The sequence below is a fragment of the Vidua chalybeata genome, chromosome 7 (genome assembly GCF_026979565.1).
Source record: "Vidua chalybeata isolate OUT-0048 chromosome 7, bVidCha1 merged haplotype, whole genome shotgun sequence".
In the NCBI taxonomy this organism is placed as follows: domain Eukaryota; kingdom Metazoa; phylum Chordata; class Aves; order Passeriformes; family Viduidae; genus Vidua; species Vidua chalybeata.
Genome location: NC_071536.1, coordinates 32,092,742 through 32,113,323, shown reverse-complemented (window position 1 = coordinate 32,113,323; position 20,582 = coordinate 32,092,742). Strand labels below are relative to the sequence as shown.

Genomic DNA, 20,582 nt, shown 5'->3' with positions numbered 1-20,582 from the left:
ATTTTGCTCTGGGAGAGAGGGAAAGACTGTGCAGCCACGCTGCATGATTCACAGCATTTTCCTTGAGATTGGATTTTTAATAGTCAGACATCTAATTGGGCAAGCAGACGGCAGCTCAGACAAAAATGAGAAGGCTGTAGGGGCAGAGCTGTCTTTCTGAAGGCCACACAACTACACAACTATTTGGGATTTAGGCCTTCTCTGAAAATGTGTTTCTAATTTTGTCATATCTGTGAGAAAAAAATTCTGAGCCTAGGCAGGATGGAGTGAAATGTTTTACTTTATATATATATATATATATATGTATGTATATGTATATAGGGTTCATGCTTTTAATGGTTTTTAAAAATGTAATCACATTTATCCTGTGGGCTCTTCATGTTGTCTCACTCTTGGAGTCCTACCAACACCTGTTCAGCTGCGTGCTCAGCACCTCTCCCTGAGCAGGTGAGCAGTTCTGCTATGGCTGATTGCCATCCATGGAGAGACTCCCCTTGTTTCATCTCTGCTCTGCCCTCTGTGATGGGTTTTTTACCTTCCTGAGAAGAAATCAAGCCCTCAGAGTGAATTCAGTGGGGTGGGTTGCAGGAAGCAAATGGCAGAGCTGGCAAGGAGAGGGTAAGAGGATTTTCCATTGGCTCCATCTCTGCAAATTTCCACTGGGATAAAGAGAGCTGCAGCAGCAGTAAAATTCATTGCATCTGGACCGGCTCTGTGGAAGGAGGCTTTCTGTCTGTGGTGTGACAGGAGAGGCATGGCCTGGAGAAAATCAGTGATGAGGCAGTGAGAGCAGTGAGCTGTTCCTACAAAGTGCAAACTTTTCAATCACCATTGTGGGCAGATAATAAGAATCTTTTCATTTATACTGTAGAAACATGTTCAAGGCAGCAGCAGAGGTGTAATAATAGACTTTGCTTCTGGAGCTGACAGCAGGGGATTGAGATAATTCTCAGGCAAATACTGGTCTCTGTGATTTCCCCTCTTATTTTATGAAAGGTCCTATTTCTTTCCTTAAATCTGAGACCTGTTTGAGCTTCCTGAAATCTCAAGCCTTCACTGAAAGAGCTGGATGGAGCCAGGAATTCAGGCACCTCCTGCCTAAAGCCTAAACCTACCCCACACCACTGGCAGTGACAGAGCTTACAGAAATGAGATTTTACAGGAAAAGGCCACCTCCCCTTTGCCAGCCCCAGCTCCCTCGATGGCAGTAGTGCAGGCAGATCCAGTGCTGCATTCCCATCTACCCTGTTCTTGTCCTGCTGGAAAGAGACAGTAGTGCAATCTAATGAACAGAAAATGTTAAATGCTTTGATAAAAGGGAAAATTCACCTGTATTCAGTCTATCTTTTAAATATCATAAACCCTGAGAGAAATTGAATGGTTGTTTAAGGGACTCAGGTATTTCCCAAAGTCCTGCAGTAAAACTCATCTTCTGCAAGACCAGTACTACTGAAATGAGAGGACCCTGAGTTCTTCAGCTCTGTCCTCTCTTCATCACCATCATTAATGTTTTTTACTCTGAAGAAATGGGAAGACATCATCTGGCACCTATATTTTGGGAATGTAGGAAGATGGAAGACTGTCAGGTTATTCTGCTTGGAAGTCTGGGGACAGCCCAAGATTAAAAGCCTTCCAGGAGAGGTCAGCTGTGAAGGGTGTGCTCACTTGTAATGGGGTTCTCTTGAGAAATTTAAAGTATCTCCTGAGGCCCTGATGATCTGCCTTCAGTGTTTCTTTCTGAATGCCTGCACTTTATTACCTCCTAAGGAACTCCCAGGGCTCCCAGTGAAATTTGTTCAAGTGTTTGCAATCACACCAACCCACCCACCCAGCTCCATGAAGTCATGCTCAAAAACTGCAGGATGTCAAGTGTCGTTGGCATTCCTTCATTGCCTCCAGAGCCCAGGATCCTCCTGCTAGCCCTGACCCAAGATCAGGCTTATTTATGACTTACAACTACAGCAATGTATATGGTTTTTATTAAGCAAAAACCCAGGGGACTAGTTTTTAAATGAAGCAAAAAAATGCACAGGAGCCTAAGTATCAGTCATTTCTGTAACATACCAGGCTCTCCAGTAAATCATAGTGCAATTGATGCATTGTACAGTTTATGCTACAGACTAATCATGTCAAGGTGGCTGAAATGGGCTCTTCATTCATTTATAGCTTTTTCTGTGTTGTCAAGGATCTAATGCATTCAGTTTAACTATAATAAGGATGAAATGCATAGTTATTTTAAATGGAAACCATTTTTATGTAATCAAAGCACTTTTGGTAAAGTAAGATTTTTGAAGTGTTTATGGTTCAGATGAACTGCATGACTATTACTACTGGTCTTGCTGTTTCAACCATTTTACTGACAGTGGCTGGTTACTCTTGCAGGTAGGAGGCTAAATTTTGATAAAAAATGATAAAAATTTTACTGCAATAGCATTGTCACTTGTAAACTAACAGAAATGTTCTAAGTAACACTCAACATCATGTGAAGGTTTGAGGTTAAGCACCCACTTATTTTAATAGCTTGATTTGTTTCATTTAGCCCCTAGAAGCCATCATTGACACTGGACCAGTGCTTTTAATTGTCTCACTTAAAGAGCACATTTCCAAGCCTGTAATTGTTTATCGGGTTCATGATCATTAAAACATTGGTTGTACAACTGATACAGAGAATTTTTTTTTTTACACTTTTTGAATTTTCAGCCTGGCAGGTAACAATATGTAACACTCAAGTGAGCTGTCCCATGGAAAACAGATTTTCATAGTCAGTTTTCTTATGCAGGGCAGAGGCAGAGAATAGCTGTGGAATCACTGGTATTTAATGTGAACTGGCAGGAGCACAGCTGGCCCTGACATGTGTCACAACACATAGAGCCAGCATGTGCATGGAAGGCAGCTCTAGTGACTGGGGAGGTCCAGCACTGAAACAGGCTTTGGCCTCTTTATTCTCTCTCTGTGCATTTGTTCTTGGCATGAAGGTGTGTTTAGTTCCCTACAGAAAGGGCTAGGATCCTTTCATGAACATATTTTCACTCACTGCCCTGGGACATGGTGATCTCTTTCAGGACAATCCTGGTTTTTTTCCAGCAAAATCTATTCTCATACAAACCTGTACATAAACTGCCTTCATTTAGATACACAATCTCTAATAATTTTGCTCTTCCTAAAGAAGAATAAGTTCCTTTAAATAGAAACTTGTGTTTAAAACATCTTGGATAAACTCTCTGCTTAAAAATTCATAGAAAATACACTGAGGTGATACAAACTTCTTCATTTACATGAAATAATACAAGTGGAAAGTTCTTGATACTCAGTGTCAGGCATAAAATGTGCTCAGGCTGCCAGCTGTGCACCTGCATCCACAGGGGACACCTGTGGATTGCACAGCCACCGCAATGTCACTCCAGCTTTCTGCAGAATTATTTCCCCTTTTTGGCATGTGGAAATTCCGTTGACATCTCTAACTTTGTTAGTATTCTCATTTGACTCCCTGCTCTCATTACTTATCACCATTTATTTGGGTAATTCAGGAGTAATTATGCAATGAAAACTGGTGCAGTAGGTTCCATAGGTAGGGACAAGGGCGCATTGACTTGGGAGACAATTACCCTGAACTGGTTAACAAAAACCTGCCAAACACCAGCAACAGGTTCTTGGCAAGCAGAATGGAGTATGGAGAATCACAGGGATGCAATTTATCCATGGCTTGTCTTCACCCTCAAAGGTGGGGGAAGTTAGCCCTCGGTAGAACCACCATGCAGGTGAAGTTTATTCCATATTTACCCCGTTCTGGGCAGTCAGGCAACAGGAGGTGTGGTATGAAATCCTCCAATAAATTAATCTTCACTGGCATAATGCTTCCCTACTCTTTCATTTCTCATCCCCTTTGCAGCCTGCTTGTTTCCATGTGTGCAGAAGAGAAGCATTTATGACATGAGAGCGAAATGCAAAACCTCATCAAAGCTCATGCATTCTGTGCACTGGTACCTCAGACCACTAAACACTGTGACACTGGCTTTTTTCCTTTTGGAAAATAATTATTAGAAAGTAAGTTCTGGTAAAAAGTCTCCGATTTTTGATGTACTAAGTTTATAAAGTAATTTAGAGATGTAAAGAACTGGATACATTCTAAGTGTTATTATTAATGACTAATCAACCAAACAATTAACATAAAGAATGGCAGTCATCTTACTTGCACCTTTGATGTTAAATGAAGGGAGACCAATAATACATAATGAATGAAGAGAAAGCCAAATGAATTTCTGAATTTTGTTTGTAGATGAGTACATACATCAAACGGCCATCTGCCCATAGAGAAAGGATTAGAGGTCTGCTACCACTTTCATTCACAGCTGACAAAAGAAGGAAAATACAGTATTTCTCTTCTGTAGTCTCAGTACAAATCTGTTGTAGATATGAGTCTGATAATTCTTGTGACTCAATATTAAAAGGCCATAAAAAGTTAGAAACTGAGGATACAAAGTGCCATTTCAAGAGCCATAGTGAACCTCATGAACTTTCACAGGACAGACTGAAAGGTCTGTGATTCACTGATCAAAGTGGGTGTAATACTGACTCTGGAATTAAAAGTCAGCTTTTCTAGAGAGTTTTTGGAAAAGAGAAACAGAAACAGAATATAAACAATGAAATGAAATGAAATGAAATGAAATGAAATGAAATGAAATGAAATAAAAATACATCCACATGCTATAGATTTTGGCAACTCACATCCAAAATGACTTGGAATGGAAGAAGCCTTGCGTGTACATTATCACTGAATCTTTTGGTAGCTCTCAGCAAAGACCAAATGCTGTATCACAGCTTAGGAAAGAAAGATTTTATAGGTCAAGCTGTTAAATACCAATTTAGTTCATAGGCTGCAATTCTGAACAGTTACCTCTGCAGAGTGTTTCAATCTCCTTAAAAACTAAAAGCCCTTGTTTCCAGCAGATCACATGAAGGAAAACATTTAGTCTGTTCTGTAATGTTCCTTCTTCACCTCAGATAAATTCTTGGCCAGCAAGAACCAGTGTATTTGGGAAAGTATACACTGAATGTTCATGCAACACCAGGTACACTTGTGGTAAAACAAAAGTGAGGAAAGGCTGTCCATAATACAAAACACTGCAAATAGAATTTGGGAATTTTTATTTTAACGAGCGGCACAAATCTAGTTTTCTTCACACAGTTTTCCTTGCCTGTTTTTATGTTGTATATATAGATTTAAATGCTAAATTGCAGCCTCCTATGGATGTTGTACACTGTGTAATACAGATCACCTGCAGCCTTCAGAACTGGAGAAGGATTCAGGTCCTTTCTGAATCCTGCCAAACACTATCAGCAAGTAAACAGTGTTTTTATCTTCACCACTAAAGGCATTGCTACAGCATGGTTGATAGGTGACTGGTTGTGAGCTGCTGCTGGAGGAGCAGCCTGCACACTGGGTCTGAGTGAAGAAGGTGGTCAGAAATAAGGTCACTTATTTTGGGAATACTTGATATATATATTTGAGAATATAATCTCAATCTCTCTCTTCAGTGCAAGCTTGCACAGGGTTACATTTTTCCTAATGTTCATTAATTGAAAGTTTGTGTGTTTTTTTAAGATATAGAAGATGGCAAAAGTATAATTATTATCTGGGTAAAGAGATTCTAGACCTTTGTGATCTATCCAACATGGTTAACATAAGACAAATACTTAGAAAATGCCTATAAAGAGTTCTCTTCTCGTATTTTCAAATGAAACACTAAATGTAGTGCTTCATTGAAAAAATGACTTTGCTGCTTGCACTTGCATGCTCTGTTAGAAATAAAAATATGTATAAAGGTGTGTTTTCTTCTAAAATCCCACAGTTGCATAGACAGAGCCTTCTAAATGTGTTTGTAGATTATCCCTATTTAAAATGTTAAGTAACTGTTTAATTTATGTTAGGGAAAATAATTCTTCTTGACTGTTGTTATTATTATTGGCTGGGATCATATTGTAGTTAAAATTGAGAACCCTTTTCTTTTAATTCCTGAAATAATGCCCAGTACTGAGGTTGCTGATCCTTTCCCTACAACTGATTTGAGATCCTCTTCCTTAAATCTTAGGATACTGATCAGTACTGTTAGAAACTTCATTTCAGAATTAGTGGAAGATTAATTTTTTTCCTTAAATTTAGTCATAACTCTTCCCTTTTCCTTTCAAGTGTTTATATATGTTTCCTTCCCTTCTGTGGGAAAAATTACTTTCTAAATAGCAACAGAGTTATGAGAAACGAACTTTGTATGTTGAGAACTGTCTCAGCATGCATCTCTACATCCTTTTGTGTGTGTGTGTACACACACACATATATATATTTTATATATATATATATATACAGAGGTTGTGAGTTTGTTTCCTTCATTGCTTTTGGCCAGCTGCAATGTAAATGTCCAGTTGTCTTATTTCTCATTTTGATTCTGAGACTTTTTCTGTTTGATAACTGGAGACTGCAGAGAGGAAAAGCATCTGACATAGTGCAAATAAAATACCTGTCCCTTTGTCAGACAGGTTTACAGCCACATAAAAACACACAAAAGGAGTGAAAACAACTGCTCAAATGTAGAGCAGACATAAATTTTGTTTCAATAAAGCTGAAAAGTATTAACTGACTCCTGGAGTAAGGGGGGAGAGGGAGAACATAATGTTTTGAGGTGTCTTGTGCTGGAGCGGGGAGCACATTGTTCACTTTTAATTTCCAGTGATCAGACACAGTTATGGGAAAGGCACTCGGGTTTGGCATCTTTCCCTGTGCTTAACAGGCACTGAAGGTGACATGCAGGGGGATCCCAGCTGGGATTCCGAGTGTCTAACCACTTACACTGGCACAGAGCAGGATGTTTATATTTTTAAGCTCTAAAGCTCTACACAAATAGGCCGAAGATTTAGCGAGGACACGATAATTGCTTTTCTTTCAACAGCAGGTGACATATTTCCCACTGAGAAAAATATAAGCCTGCTGCTTTTAGTCATAACATGAGCAACAGGAGGAAAATAGATGAGAAGGTGGGAAATGTCACCAGTTGTGTCTTGGAAAACATGTTTGCAGGCATGAGCGAGCCTCTAAGTGCACAAAATTAAAACGTTAAATGACAGGCCTATGTTTATTGTCCGTGAGCCACAAGTCCCATAATTTTATCATTTAATAATAATAATTACCTGAAATTTTTAGATTTCAGAGACTGGTGGGAACTCTTTCTTGTTCCCTTTCCTTGCTGTGAGTAGCACACCTTGACTGAGCAGGGAGCATTTCTGTGTGCCTTGGGTGGTGTGAGGACAGGGAGCAGCCCCATGGGCTCAGAAAGGGCTTTGATGCTGCTCTTCATGTTTAGCAATGCAGACAGATATTGCTCTATCATCTTATCAAGTTAATCAATAGCAATAACACTACACCTCTCTTACTGAATATCTGATATTGATATCACACTGCATCCCTTTCCCTATTGTATCTCCCTAAACTTGGAGTTCATTTGCAAACTCAGTCCTCCCTGCAGCCTTGTTAGACTGAGATTTTCCTCTGGCCTTGGGTGGCCAAGGCATGGACAGCAGGATAGCTGAGCTCCACATCTGGCTGCCTCTCTGGGAGCTAATACATGGTGATGGACAAAATGGTGTGAATTGGTGGCAGAAATGGTAAAATCCAGCCTAGAATTGTGCTCAGGTGTCACTGGGATTGCAGTGCTATCCACTAGAAAACTTTCCCAAGGCTTTATGGAAACACAAATAATCATTATGAAACAAATTAGTGCTCTTGTATAGATTATAGGTTAGTAAATGCTTCCGAGTTTGCAGTCATGTTCAAGAACTTCCTCTTGATGTGTGCCTCATGTCTTTTTCAAATAGAGCAGTTAGAGCATATCAGTGCCATAAATTAAAAATTAGATGTGGAGGAAACCCCCAGATGTCCCAGGAGAATAGTACATCTCCACAATATTCCAACTCCAAGCTGCATTTATGATGTTCTCTATCAGCTAAGAATTGAATGCTGCCTTTTTAAAAACAATTTTTTCCCCATGTAGCACTAATCATGGCTAAATGCATAATTATTGATTTGTGGAAAGCAGAAAACTCTGCCATGATTAATAACTTAGTACTGGATTTGAAAGCAGATCTCTAATCAGGAGCATTTTAGGAGACAAATAATCTAAAGGTCTTTTTCAGCAAAATTTGAAAGGTAGAACAGTTTAATATGGCTTGAGACTTATCAGCTGATACATATTGGCACAGGTAAAGCAATCTGCCAAAGCAGCAAAAAATCACTGAGATGTCTCTGGAGCTGATTGTGTGACTCCCTCATGGAAAGGGCCTCTCCAGGTTTCAAGGCTGTAAGATAAGTCACAGGATCTGGACTAAAGAAACACCTTTTGAACGAGCTGTTTTCATGTGTATGTGTGTGTGTATAATGCACAACCACACCTGGCATGTTTTGGATGTCAGGTTAGGATGTCACCAGGCTCAAGGACTGAGCTTGTCTTGTTTTCATCCATGGTCCTGCCAGGATGAATCAGAGAATGGGACTTGTTCAGTGACTCAGTTTCCCCCAGTATGAAGATCAGTCCAATAATCTCTGTGAACTCCTTAACTTTTTTTGGCATTGCAGAAGAGCCTGAAAAGTTTTGCAGTCTGAAACAGCAGACTCGTTTGCCTTGTCTTAATCCTCCTGTGCACCATATTTACTTTGTGGCTAGACAGATACTCTCATATTCAGCATGTCCTTCTGGCCCCAGGCATGTGATGCATGAATGCAAAGTAATATAAGGGGGAATTCTGCTATCCACATAAGTGATTGAGTCTTTCAAATATGTACAGAGGGAATTTTTCTTCACCTTATTCCATATGAATGCAAGGAAAGGAATTTATAAGTTTGGCTTCCTTGCCCTCCTCCTCTCAGAAAATGAGAAGCAAAGCAGTTAGATACACAGAAAGGAATGGGGAGACAGTTTTTAAAATTTACCAAAAAGTCTAGAGGCATTTCAGAAATCTCCAAGGAAGCAGAATGAGCACATACCCATTAAAATCTCATCAGGTGCCTATCTACATCTTCAGTGGTTTAAATGCTCCAATACTGTGCTATTTTTATTCCTTTGTGATTTGTGCTTCTCCTTTCAACAACTGGAGTGACACAGGCAGAAGTGGCTGGACTGAAAGACCCAGGCCATACTGAGCCCTGAGATTTGTTTGTTTAAGTAAACACTGCAGAGTTAGGCATTGTCTGAAATCCTACTCCAGCATCCTCATCAGGAGAGGCTACATCAGGAGAACTGATCAGGATGTCAGGTCACATCCCAGGTGCATGGAGATCTTTCCTTTGAGGCTCTATCCCATCACTGCTACACAAAAACCTTTGGGTGGAACAGTTTTCTTTTACAAGACTCAGTCATAAAGGGTACTTGGAAGAAAGGGAGGTGAGACAAGAGAAATGGCTCTGCTCACCTGCAGAACTTTTGAGTGCTTCCCTCCAAGTCCTCGATCATGAAGTGTTAAGGCAGCTTCCTGCTAAGAGCTCTTGCACTGCTGTCACAGTGTGCCACTGTCTCTACATCCAAGCAGTGACTGTATTACACTTGTTTGTGACAAAATGTCCACTGAGTCCCATACAGATGGGATATTACTGTTGTGTAGTGAGGTGTTTGGTCTAAACTAAAAAAATTTGGAAAGGAGAAGAGAAGGAAGGTTGGTATTCAGTATAAGGACCTTTTCTTCAAGAGAGAAATTGCAGAAATACCCGTGATATGCATTTATATAGAAGTAATTCAAAAACTTTATACCTACTAGCTTGCTTTTCTTCTTAAAGCATTTGTAGATGATTTATGGGAAGTGTTATTTCTATTATTCAAGCATATGAAAAGAAGCAAATTAACTCATTGCATTATGTGGACAGTCAAAAGAAGAGTTAAATGGACCATACGACTTTCCCTTAAAACATTAATTTTCTTGTGTTGTCTTTGATTTCCTTCATAATAAAATGTTCACAATAGCCACTGGGTATTACTGTATGAAAGATAAATTAGATCATTCCTATTAGATGTAAATCCTTTTCTAGACTTGTCATCAGGACATGATTATTGTAAATTTCTCTATACATGTGAAATGCCTATCCCTGAACACATTTCCTGTTGGAAAACAAGAGATTTTCTGAGTCTTTTCATTTAGATACTGTCAAGTTGATGGCTATGGAAATGCTTTTTAAATGAATGATTAAGGACTGTATGTAAAGTTTTGAAATTGGTTTTTCTCCCCTGAATAAGTTTAATTCTGCAGCATCAAGGAGACCTGCAGATGCTCAGCACTTCTCACAGCAAAGCCACGCAACATTACATGGGCACGGCTCAGTGGCGGCAGCAGCTCAGTTTTATGATTCTCTGGATGTCTGTAACACCTGAAAACCACACTTACCTGGTGGGCCTCTCTTTATGTGAGTGAGACATGAGAAATTCCAATCCACTGTGACTTCTGATGGGAGCTGGACATCTGGGAGACCTGCCCTGCCTGAGCTGTGGGGCAAGGCAGAGCCTTCAACACTAATCAACCCTTTCAAAAATAATAGCTATGAAGGGCATGTCGGTGTAGATGATGCAGATTTGAAAGGGAAAGAAGCAGTTTCTGGGCTGGAACCTCTCTTAACTGCTAAAGTTTCTTGAAGCTGTTGTTTTGGGTTTTTTTCTCCTCTGATTTAATGTGAGGTCAGTATTTCTGATCTAGACTATGCATGCAAACATCTTAGGCTTAGGCTTAGGAAATTAATCTAAATCATTAACTCTTGAGAAAATCATACAATAAACTGTCTGTGACTGGAGCACCTACACACAGTTCAGATGCAGAATTTCAGCCTTTCTGTTGTACATCTATTATTGCCACTAGTTTTGAATACTCAAAAACATGAAATGCTTAACAAATGCTAGATAATAGCAAGAGGCCAGTACCTTCCAGAGTGTTTGTGTACAATAATTACTATCCCCAAATGAAACTTTTTCAAACCAGTGTTTGAAAATCTTTTGGTCCAATTACTCTAAAAACTATCCATTAACAGTAGAGAGTGAAACCTGATTACTTTCAGCATCTTGTCTATGCTCATTTTGGACTGACGTGGCCTCAGTTAATTCCCTCAAGGTCAGTATGATTCCAGTTGAAGCTGGCCCATAACACCCTTACACACTGGAAATGGGGTGTCACCTTCATGTGAAAAAAATGCTTTTAGGTACAGGATTGATACAGGGTGGGTTTTTTAATTTGCTCTCTCATTGTCTCAGAACAATGACAGCCAAGGCTTCTGCAGGAAATTGTGTCTCTGCCTCTGGTTCTCAAGACAGAGACACTGTCTAAACATCACAAATTTGGCAGTACAGAGCGAGTAGACTAGCAGGACTCATCACTGATTGCCATAGATTTTCCAGTTGATGATGATAAAGGTCTTTAAAATGTAATTCATTTAAATATCACAAAGAACTTTTCCAGTAAGCTTCAGTTAATGACAAAATTGTATTACCAGAAATATAAAGATTTATGCTTATATTTCCACTTTTCATTCCTATTAAGTTTCCTGTGGATTAAAGATTCATGTGTAAGAAATATAGACAGCTAAGTATATCACTTTGTATAGCACACATAAAATTAAAGGCATTTTTAAAGTTACCTTTTGAATGCTAACTGGCAAGATGGTGTATAAAACAAAAAGCTATCATGTAATCTGAATTGTGTCTATATATCCTGCATAGCAGCCGACAATGAATATTTATCTAAGCAAGTATTTTCCAGCCTTTCATGCTACAGTTTGTGTTTGTTTCAGTCTGATTTGAATAAACAGAAGGCTCTGCAATAACTGTAACTAATATCTTTATGCATATAACATTTGAGATGGATCTGCAATTCAGTGCAGCAGTATTCAATTGCAGAAAAATTATTAGCATTAGCCAGGAGCTAAATTACACCTCTGATTTCACTGGTACTGCATTGTACCTGTGAATTCTATAATGCTGAATTAAACTAAAGTTTCACTTTAATTTTTATGAAAAGGAAATAGATTTTTGTTAAATTGAGCAGCATCATTATGTTTGTTTAGCATCTACCATACATGGCATAATGGAGTTACAAGTGTTCAGGAGACAGAGCATAATAGTGCCTCACATCACTTATAAAAGCACAAGATAATAATAGTTATTAATACAACTGTAATATACAGGATTTGAAGAGGGAGTTTTTCTTTGCATCATAAGTTCAGGGGAAAACCTACCAATTCCTATTTTATGAAAGGCTTTGTATTAGGCTCAGTTACCCCTACGCATTAAACTCAACAACTGGCATCCAAATTCACCCCAGGAAATGCCCCAGGAGCTCTCCTGCTGCCATGGGGCATCTTCCTCTTAGCCCACGGGTCTTTTAATCGTGCCAGTGCAAATTGCCACCATCCCAGACTGGTACCTATGGCTGTGAGTTTTTACAGCATTGGTGGGGATGACAGGGTTGGAGTTGCAGCCCAACAAGAAACTGTCCTTGCAGTGCTTTTGTGCTTTCTGTTCCACACAGATTTGACTTGGAATTAGTGTCTGTAACTAAAGGCACTGCTTTGGCTTAAGTATTTAACAGGCCTACACACAACATAAGTGAATGCCTGTGTGCTGTTTGCTGACACAAATATTCCAGTTCTTATTTCCTTTCTGGGACCTTATTGAACCCTCTGCTTATAGCTTACCATTAAAGTGAAACATTTTCCTTCCACTAAATCCACTTCCACTAAATCCCTGATACACGAAAAGTTTATCTCCAGCCAGGATCACATGATCCTGTCCAGCCTACACACCACTTAGGAAATGCCAAACTTCTTATGATTAATCCCCTGACCCAGAAAGTCAGGTTCCATCATGCTGCCTGCCTGTCCTGCATGGGGACTGTGAGCTCCTCACAAGAATCTGCTTTGCAGAACAGTCCACCTTCCTCTCAAATGGAACTGAATAGTTATTTACAAGAAAATACATTGAATGTTGCAGAGGTGTTTTTTTAAAATTTTCCTACCTTCAAATACCTCTGAGCAGGGCCAGTCTTGTTGCATTAATGAATGCTTTTATTTTCTCGGATATCTTGTGGAAATTAGTCCACGAGTTGGACTTGAAGGGTTGAAGAAAAAGCGTGATTTGGGCGGCAGTTTACAACTGATCCATGCCTAAACTCAGTTGTGTCCTACAATCAGTCAATACCCAAAGCTGAAGCTGATGCAAGTCCTGGTTGTGACAATAAATGTGTTTTAGGCAGACCATGAGTATACAAAGCTCCCTGTGAGCACAGCTCCTGCTTTGTTTGCAATAAACTGTGAAAATGCAAAGGTATATTTTTTATTAGCTTCAGATTAATTTTTTTTTCTCTGTGCACAGAGTGAAAAATGAACAGGCAATATTTAGGAGCATATTTATTTGCAGGTTCCATCATTTTTCTGTGTGTTTGTGTTTATGTATCATGCAGATGATATGTATGGATGTAAGTAGTCACACTAAATTCAGCATATCAGGAAGGGGTGGAGTGCTGGAAGCAGCTTCTGAGATTTTCCAAGCAATGCTACATTATTAGCTTGGAGACAATCTTTTCTTGACTATAGATATGCACAAGCGAGACATTGCAAACAGAGCCGTTGACATGGAGATAAATTTTCAAATGTGTTATAACCAGCTCCCTCCTCTGTGTGAAAATGTTTGTGGGTGGGGCAGAGCATGGTGGCAGGTGGACAAAAGAGGGGTGGTTGGAGAAAGCAAGTGAAACCTGTCTGGAAAAGAGATCCCAGCCTGTGGTGCTGTACATCATCTGCTCATCTCCAGATTCCCTGCTTTCCATCCATACAAACCCTAAGGGCTTGGTAATTTGGGTTTTGCCAAACCTCAGGTTATCCTTGTCCTTAGAGTGGGCCTCAGAACTTTTCCTCATCTTATTTTGTCCAGTGATGTTTGGACATATTTCAGCATCATCAGATTGATGTGCCTGTAACATTGTGTTGGATTTTAACTTACTTTGAAATATTTTATATCTCAATGGAATGGAGCCCACAAGAAAGACAGAGATGGATGTCTTACAAGAGCATGGAGTGACAGGACAAGGGGGAGTGGATTCAAACTGAGAGAGGGTTGAGATTTGGTATTAGGAGGCACTGGCACAGGTTGCCCAGAGAAGCTGTGGCTGCCCCATCCCTGAAAGTGTTCAAGGCCAGGTTGTATGGAGCTTGGAGCAACCTGGTCTAATGAAAGGTGTCCCTGTCCATGGCAGGGGATTTAGAACTTGATGGTCATCAAGGTGGTCTTCAAACCAGGCCATCCTATGATTATATATAGTGTATACTTTATAATTTTTGCTACTGACTTATAATGATTGAATGCATGAGCATCTACTGTTTGTTTGTTTATTAGGTTGTTTTTAGTCGAAATGAAACCATATGAAGATAGGCTTGACTTATGTGGATGTACATTGTGCCTCATCAGAAGCTGCCAGAATAAATGTGAGGACAAGTCATAACAAAGCAATTACAGAAAATGGTAGAGAAAACTTCAGGTCCTGATGTATTTGTTGTTGGATAGATGACAGTGCTTCAAGTGAGTTTAAAAGTCTGATGCATTCTGAGAATGAAGCATCTTTATCTGTGAATCCCAAAGATCTCTAATAATCTTAGAATTCAATTTTCCCAACACTGCAATAGATCCTATGAATGTTTCTGTATCTTTATTGTAACTCCTTGCCTTCTTTAGACAGTGGGAGTCACATGCAAGTGCCATATGTCTACGTAAGTCAAATGCCTCCCACCAGCAGTTCTTCCATGTGTTGTGGTTGATTTATATTCATAAAAAACTTTCAAAAAACGATTCAGAAATTGTAATTACTTGGTAATGTCAGAAATTGATTAATTAAATGCTCCGGTGTTTACTCTGCATTTTTATGGCTGCTAACATTTCTGGGCATTTTCTTACAGCATCAGAGCGTTTGCTGGGTGAAGTTTATTAATGCAAATTGGATTTGACATAAACAAGACTACAGCTAATTATTTCATGTAAATATACACACTGTGTAGCAGCAAAGTCATAAAATCTGCACATCTTCCTACTACCTTTTTTTTTAACTCTGGATGTCTGTGTTAGCTAAATGGCAAATTGTCTGTTTTAGCTAAATAGCAAATTTCTGTTGCCTTAAATGACACTGTCACATTTTTATTCGTGGAATTGCTGGACTGTAAACATTTATCTGATCTATCTGTAAACATCTCTGACACCTCCTTAACTTACACATGGTCATCAATAACTTCCAGCAACCAGGGGCTCTTACATCTATCATTATGTTAAGCTTCAGTCTCTCTATTCATTTTATATTTCACTGTACAGAGAGATTTTATACTCGGTGAGGACAAGAACTTTCCATAAGCTGCAGTAAATGGGAGAGCAGCCCCAAACCTGCCCAGGAGACACAGCCAGGGTGCTCTGACACAACCTGCTTGACCATATTCATTCCTCTTCCTGCCAAAAGGCAAATTTTTCCCATTTCCTGCTGAAATATTTGGCTGGTCCAGTGGTCTTGTTGACTTTTTTGGTAGGTTAGAAGCTCAAAGAGTTCTTGGTGGTTTTTTTCCTCTGGGACAAGCAGTGATGAGTGCAGTGCATACTCTGCACCATCACCTGCATCTGCTGCAGTTCCTGCTCTGTCACTCAGGGTCAGGCCCTACCCAGCCACTTGAACCTCAGGATAGGTGGGTATCCATGGAGATTTGGCCTTTATGGAGGTTGTTTTGGCTCCATATCCAAATTAAGGACATCCACATGTCAGTGCTGTAGGGATGTATTACTCAGTGACTCTGCTCATGGGTCTTAAAAGCTCCACAACTTAGAGGATGTAAGTGCAAACTTTCCTACTATGATATCATCCTTTTCTATTTCAGGATGACTCTAGTAAATTCTAGGTAATGCTTTGTATTTGTTTTTTACTGATTTATACTTTCAGGGGAAGAAAATCACCTAAAAGCGGCATTGACTTGCCTGCTGGACAAAATGTCCAGTTCCCGTTTCTTCTACAGATAAATGTAATTATTTGTTCAATATTTAGCAGAAATGACATAATTTCCATAGCCTGCTGTTTGCATAGGAAAAATATTGGTTTGTTTGCAACTACCCAAACCAGCCAAGCACCTGGAAATCTGACTGGGGGTAGTGGTTCCTGCCAAATCTTTTTCTCACCTTCCAGCTTATGGTCTAGTGGTCCACTAAGCTGGGGAAGAGCTCTTGCAGAATACTGGTCCACACATTTCTCCTGCACATGCTTGCCTGAGACAGGAGATTTGCTCCTGGAAAATGTCTTACTGGGAAACAGAAAGGTTTATAAGCTGATGGGGAAAAGCGTAAAACTGCAGTATTCTCTCTCCCCATTCTCTTCCCTGTGGGGAAAGAACACCAGCATCAGTGTCACTGAGTAGCAGGGTACCCACAGTTATCCCAGAGACTGAACTCCTTTGGGGACAAACTGGCAAAACCCAAATGCAGCAGGGCTTTGTGTGCCAGCTGCAGATCTGGACAGCATTCCTCTGAGAACTATCCCTGCATCCCTGTCCTCAGAGAGCACAGGGTGCAGAATCTGTCTGTCAGCCAATGAGCTTGTGCCGTTTCAGGCTTTACTAAACTCTGCTGTGTTGTGGATGGTGCTGGTTAATAGGGTGCAAAGTGGAAGCCAAGCAGCAGCAGAAGGAAAACCTAGCTGATTTTTTATGAAAACAGCTGGCTTCAGATGAATTGGTAAATCAGTTTTAATCACTGCAGCTGAGATGTAATAGGAACTGTTCACTGAGGCTTAAGTGATTTTGAACAATTAAGAAATTTGCTCAATATATTTATTAAACTATTCATTACTGATTTTCCCATAATGGTGTAATGTGCACAAGGGCTCTTGCCAGCCTCCTGCTCCATTGCAGAGGCTCTCAATGAACACTTTCATGCCAGTGGTTAATAAACCTGACAATTAAAATATTGACAATTAAATCAGCAACAATGGCAGTTTTAAAAGATATTATTTTCTCTAAGACATACGGTTTATCTTTCATTGTTATTTAGGACCAAAAGTAAGTAGTCTAGCCAAGGTGTGGTATTGAAAGGAGTGAAAAATTACGAATCCTAAAGGGTTTTATTTTTTTTTTATAAGTTATTTCTTTTTAGTGTGCAACAGAAAGCTTACTCAATTCTCATTGACATTGCTTTTGGATATGAAAAACATTGTCTAGACAAGAATACATATATATATATATATATAAATCTATATGTGTGTCCTCTTAGGCTGCTGGAAAAAAGTCTATTTTCTATCAAAGATATATGCAGCATGATGAAAACAAAAATAAGCATTTTACAAGTTATAATATTCTCTGAAGTCACTCTCCCCAGATTTAAAGCTTTACCCCAGGGCACTCTTCCAAAATCCTTCAAAAATGACTCGTGTCTCCACACTCAGTGTAACAGCTTAGATGTCCCCCTTGTTGCTTTGCTAACATCATTTCCTAATTGCAACAGTCTGCTGTTTAGCTGCAGACAGCTTTGTTGTTGTTTGATTTCTAATAACCTTTCCCTGTGAAAATGTGACTTCCTGAACTGTAGCAGATGATTGTGGGCTCTCCCTGGAGCTCCCTGTCTGGACGGCTCCAGACTCTCGGAGGAACTTGTCTGTGCTTTTATCCCGTTGTTCACTCGGTTTTTCTCTGCTCCCCACTGACCAACGTTTTCCTCTGTGGAGCACAGGAGCCTGAATCTGTGCTGGTGCTCTCCTGCCTGCTTCCAAATGCAAATATGAGGGGAATCAAAGAAGTTGATGGTGTTGTGGAAGAGTGGGCTAGAGCTGTGTGCACAGAATTTGTCCCAACCGAACCAGGAGTGCAATTAGATGTGCCAGGGGAAATGGAAAGCTTTGGGCTCTGCAGGGCTGAATATGATGTTTACCTTCCAGCTTTAAAACTGGTCTGCAGGAATGTGAGTGCCAGCAAAGTCTCTGTCCCAGCTTCCCTGTTTTCTGCACAGCTCAGGCAACTCAGCCATGCACGAGGCCCTTTGCTGGGAGCTTGTTCAGGACAGGAGAGCGCTGGCAGAGGGACAGTGGCCGTGTCCCCATGTGCCTGGCTGAGGTGCGTGGGTTTGGGGGAGCAGGGGTGTCCGTGCTGCAGGAGGGGCCAGTGTCGTTGTTGAGACGGCCACAATACGAAGCAACACTCCATTTTCAGAAGGCTTCAAACCTGTTTTTATTATAGCATGCATGCTTTTTATACATTCTTACAAAACTCATAAGTTTATACTTTACTCATTGGTCATGAGAGACAAACAAAGTGCTTATTGGAATAGACAGTTGCAGGTTTCTCTATTTATCCTCCTTCCTTTCTTGGCTTCTACATCAATGACCTTGCTAGAAAATTCTTTCCGGGGTAAACACGGATCCTCTTATCAAACTTCTCTCTGGCTCACAGAAGTCACTGCAGAACCTCTTCCACAGGCCAGTCCCACCCATGGCCCTGCTGCCCAGGGCAGCACAGGCGAGCCTTCAGCTCCTGAGTGGCCCTATTGAATTAAGTACGTAATCAAGTGATTTGCTGGTATCCTTAATCCTTTTCACATCTCGCTAAGCTCATTAAACTCTCTTTGATACCAAGCTGTGCAAGTTCCTTAAGAGAGGCAGAGACTTCTTACTATTCCTTTGGCTTGAATTTATCACCTCCAGCTTCCAGTGAGGGACTCCTGTGCTGGAGCCTAAGGCTGCTTGAAGGGTTTGCTCTGTAACAATGGATGGGAAAATGTTCTGTGTGCTGGATAATTTTTGATACCCTGCCCAGCACAACAACAGGGATATGCCAGAACAAATACCCAAGTAACCAACCAAAATACCAAGCAGTGGATCCCAGGCCTCAGTGGAGGCGCTTAATTTCCTTTCTTTTCTCTGTTTTTTCCTGACAGCCATCCAGCTAACAAAGAAAAGAAAAATAACTAACTAAAATAAAAAACTAGCAAAACAATTAAGCATTGCAAAGTGAGATATTTAGTTCTGTCAAAAAAAACATATTTAGGTGTTTTTCTAGGCTTGTGCTTCAACTCAAATCAGCAATAATCTGGGTAAAACAATTCTCTAATGCTCTCTAAATTAGATGGGCTGGTATGTGACATTTGCATGCCATCTCCTCCTGCATGTCAGAATACATGCAGCTGTTAGAAAGATTTTTCTACTGCATTTAAACATATACAGAAGGTTTTTTCCTTAAAACAGTGCCATCGCAGGAGGATAGATGGAAGAGTGAATTTCTCATGGCTGCAAGGTAGTTAATTCAGAAGAAAAGGGACAGGTTTCACTCATTATTCTGAAAAGGATTTTAATTTTTTGTTTGGTTGTTTAAATCTTGAACTTCTCAGTAATCCTGCAAGTTGTGAGGAATGGCTAGAGGTAGGAGTGACACTCCAAGCAGAGCCAGCAGTGCAGGCGGCTGAGTCCAGGTGTGGACAACAGCATGACTGGCAATTCTACCATCAGCACAATTGCTATGTAACAGTATCAAATGTACCTAAATACTTAAATTTGGCATCTACATCTTCAGATTAAAAATGCTATGTCATTTCAGAAATATTGATTTGGCCTTACACAGCTTTACCCCCTCCTGCTCTGCAGGTGCTCAGTGTCCATTGTTCTAGGGGGAACAGGAATTGTGACCCCCTTTTGAAACGCTGGGGCTGCTGTGCTTTTACAGCTTTTCTCTCCCATTTGATTGGTCTGTCTCATTAGTATCTGAGTACCATCATGTCTGCCTAAATGATTTTTATCCTTACATCAGAAAACGAGGCTCCACATAATCTTCCAGACTCCACAGTTTTCCATGCTACTCAGAGCCTGCCTGGCACAAGCATTCACATGACAGAGCTCCAAGGAAGCTACAAAATGCTTGTATTTCCCCTCTAGGTGTGATCTATCGGGCACTGTGAAGTGCTTTAATGAACTGTATACATTGTCTCGTTGAAGATAAAGTCAGAGAATCATTTAGGTTGGAAAGGACCTTTAAGGTCATTGAGTCCAACCATAAACCAGTGTGATTACTTTGGGGTTTTTACTCACATTTCCTGCTGTCACTGAATGTGCCAAGCTATTCTAAATCATGAAGTTGTTCTAAATCTCAAGTGACTGTTTGCTATTTGCTTCATACTGGCAAAATTATAGCACTGGGTCCTGATCCAGGGATGGCAGAATTTGTCTTACTGGGACAGTTGATAAGAGAAGAGAGCAGAAACCTGGGCTTAGGGACAGAGGCCTTGTCTGAAGCAGATGGCTTGCTGCAGACACAGCTGGCACATGAATGTGCCAGGAGAAAGGAGGTGCTGCTAACCACCATCAAATCATGGCTGATTTTTTTGCATCACTTTTGCACACTGATAAGATTACATACTCCCAGGTTGCTGGTTTTTAAAGAGAAACAGAATAATATTTCTGATTTGTCACAGGAAAACCTTAAGGCAGCAGTCATATAGGATAAACACAGGACTTTCTTCTTCCCCATTGTCCTTATTTCCAAAAAACACTTTTAAGAAAATTGCTTCAGA

The 20,582-nt window shown here is 40.2% G+C and overlaps 1 protein-coding gene and 1 long non-coding RNA gene across 2 annotated transcripts in view; one reads left to right on the top strand and one right to left on the bottom strand.

Annotated features, from left to right (window-relative positions):
* Positions 1-20,582, top strand: part of NCKAP5 (NCK associated protein 5) — a 354,946-nt gene that overhangs the window by 95,782 nt on the left and 238,582 nt on the right. The gene's annotated exons all lie outside the window — the stretch shown is intronic.
* On the bottom strand, positions 8,218-9,524 carry LOC128791029 (uncharacterized). The gene is made up of 3 exons (XR_008431946.1): positions 9,454-9,524; positions 9,245-9,362; positions 8,218-8,343 (listed from the first exon to the last, which is right to left on the bottom strand). It is a non-coding gene; the product is annotated as an uncharacterized LOC128791029 (long non-coding RNA).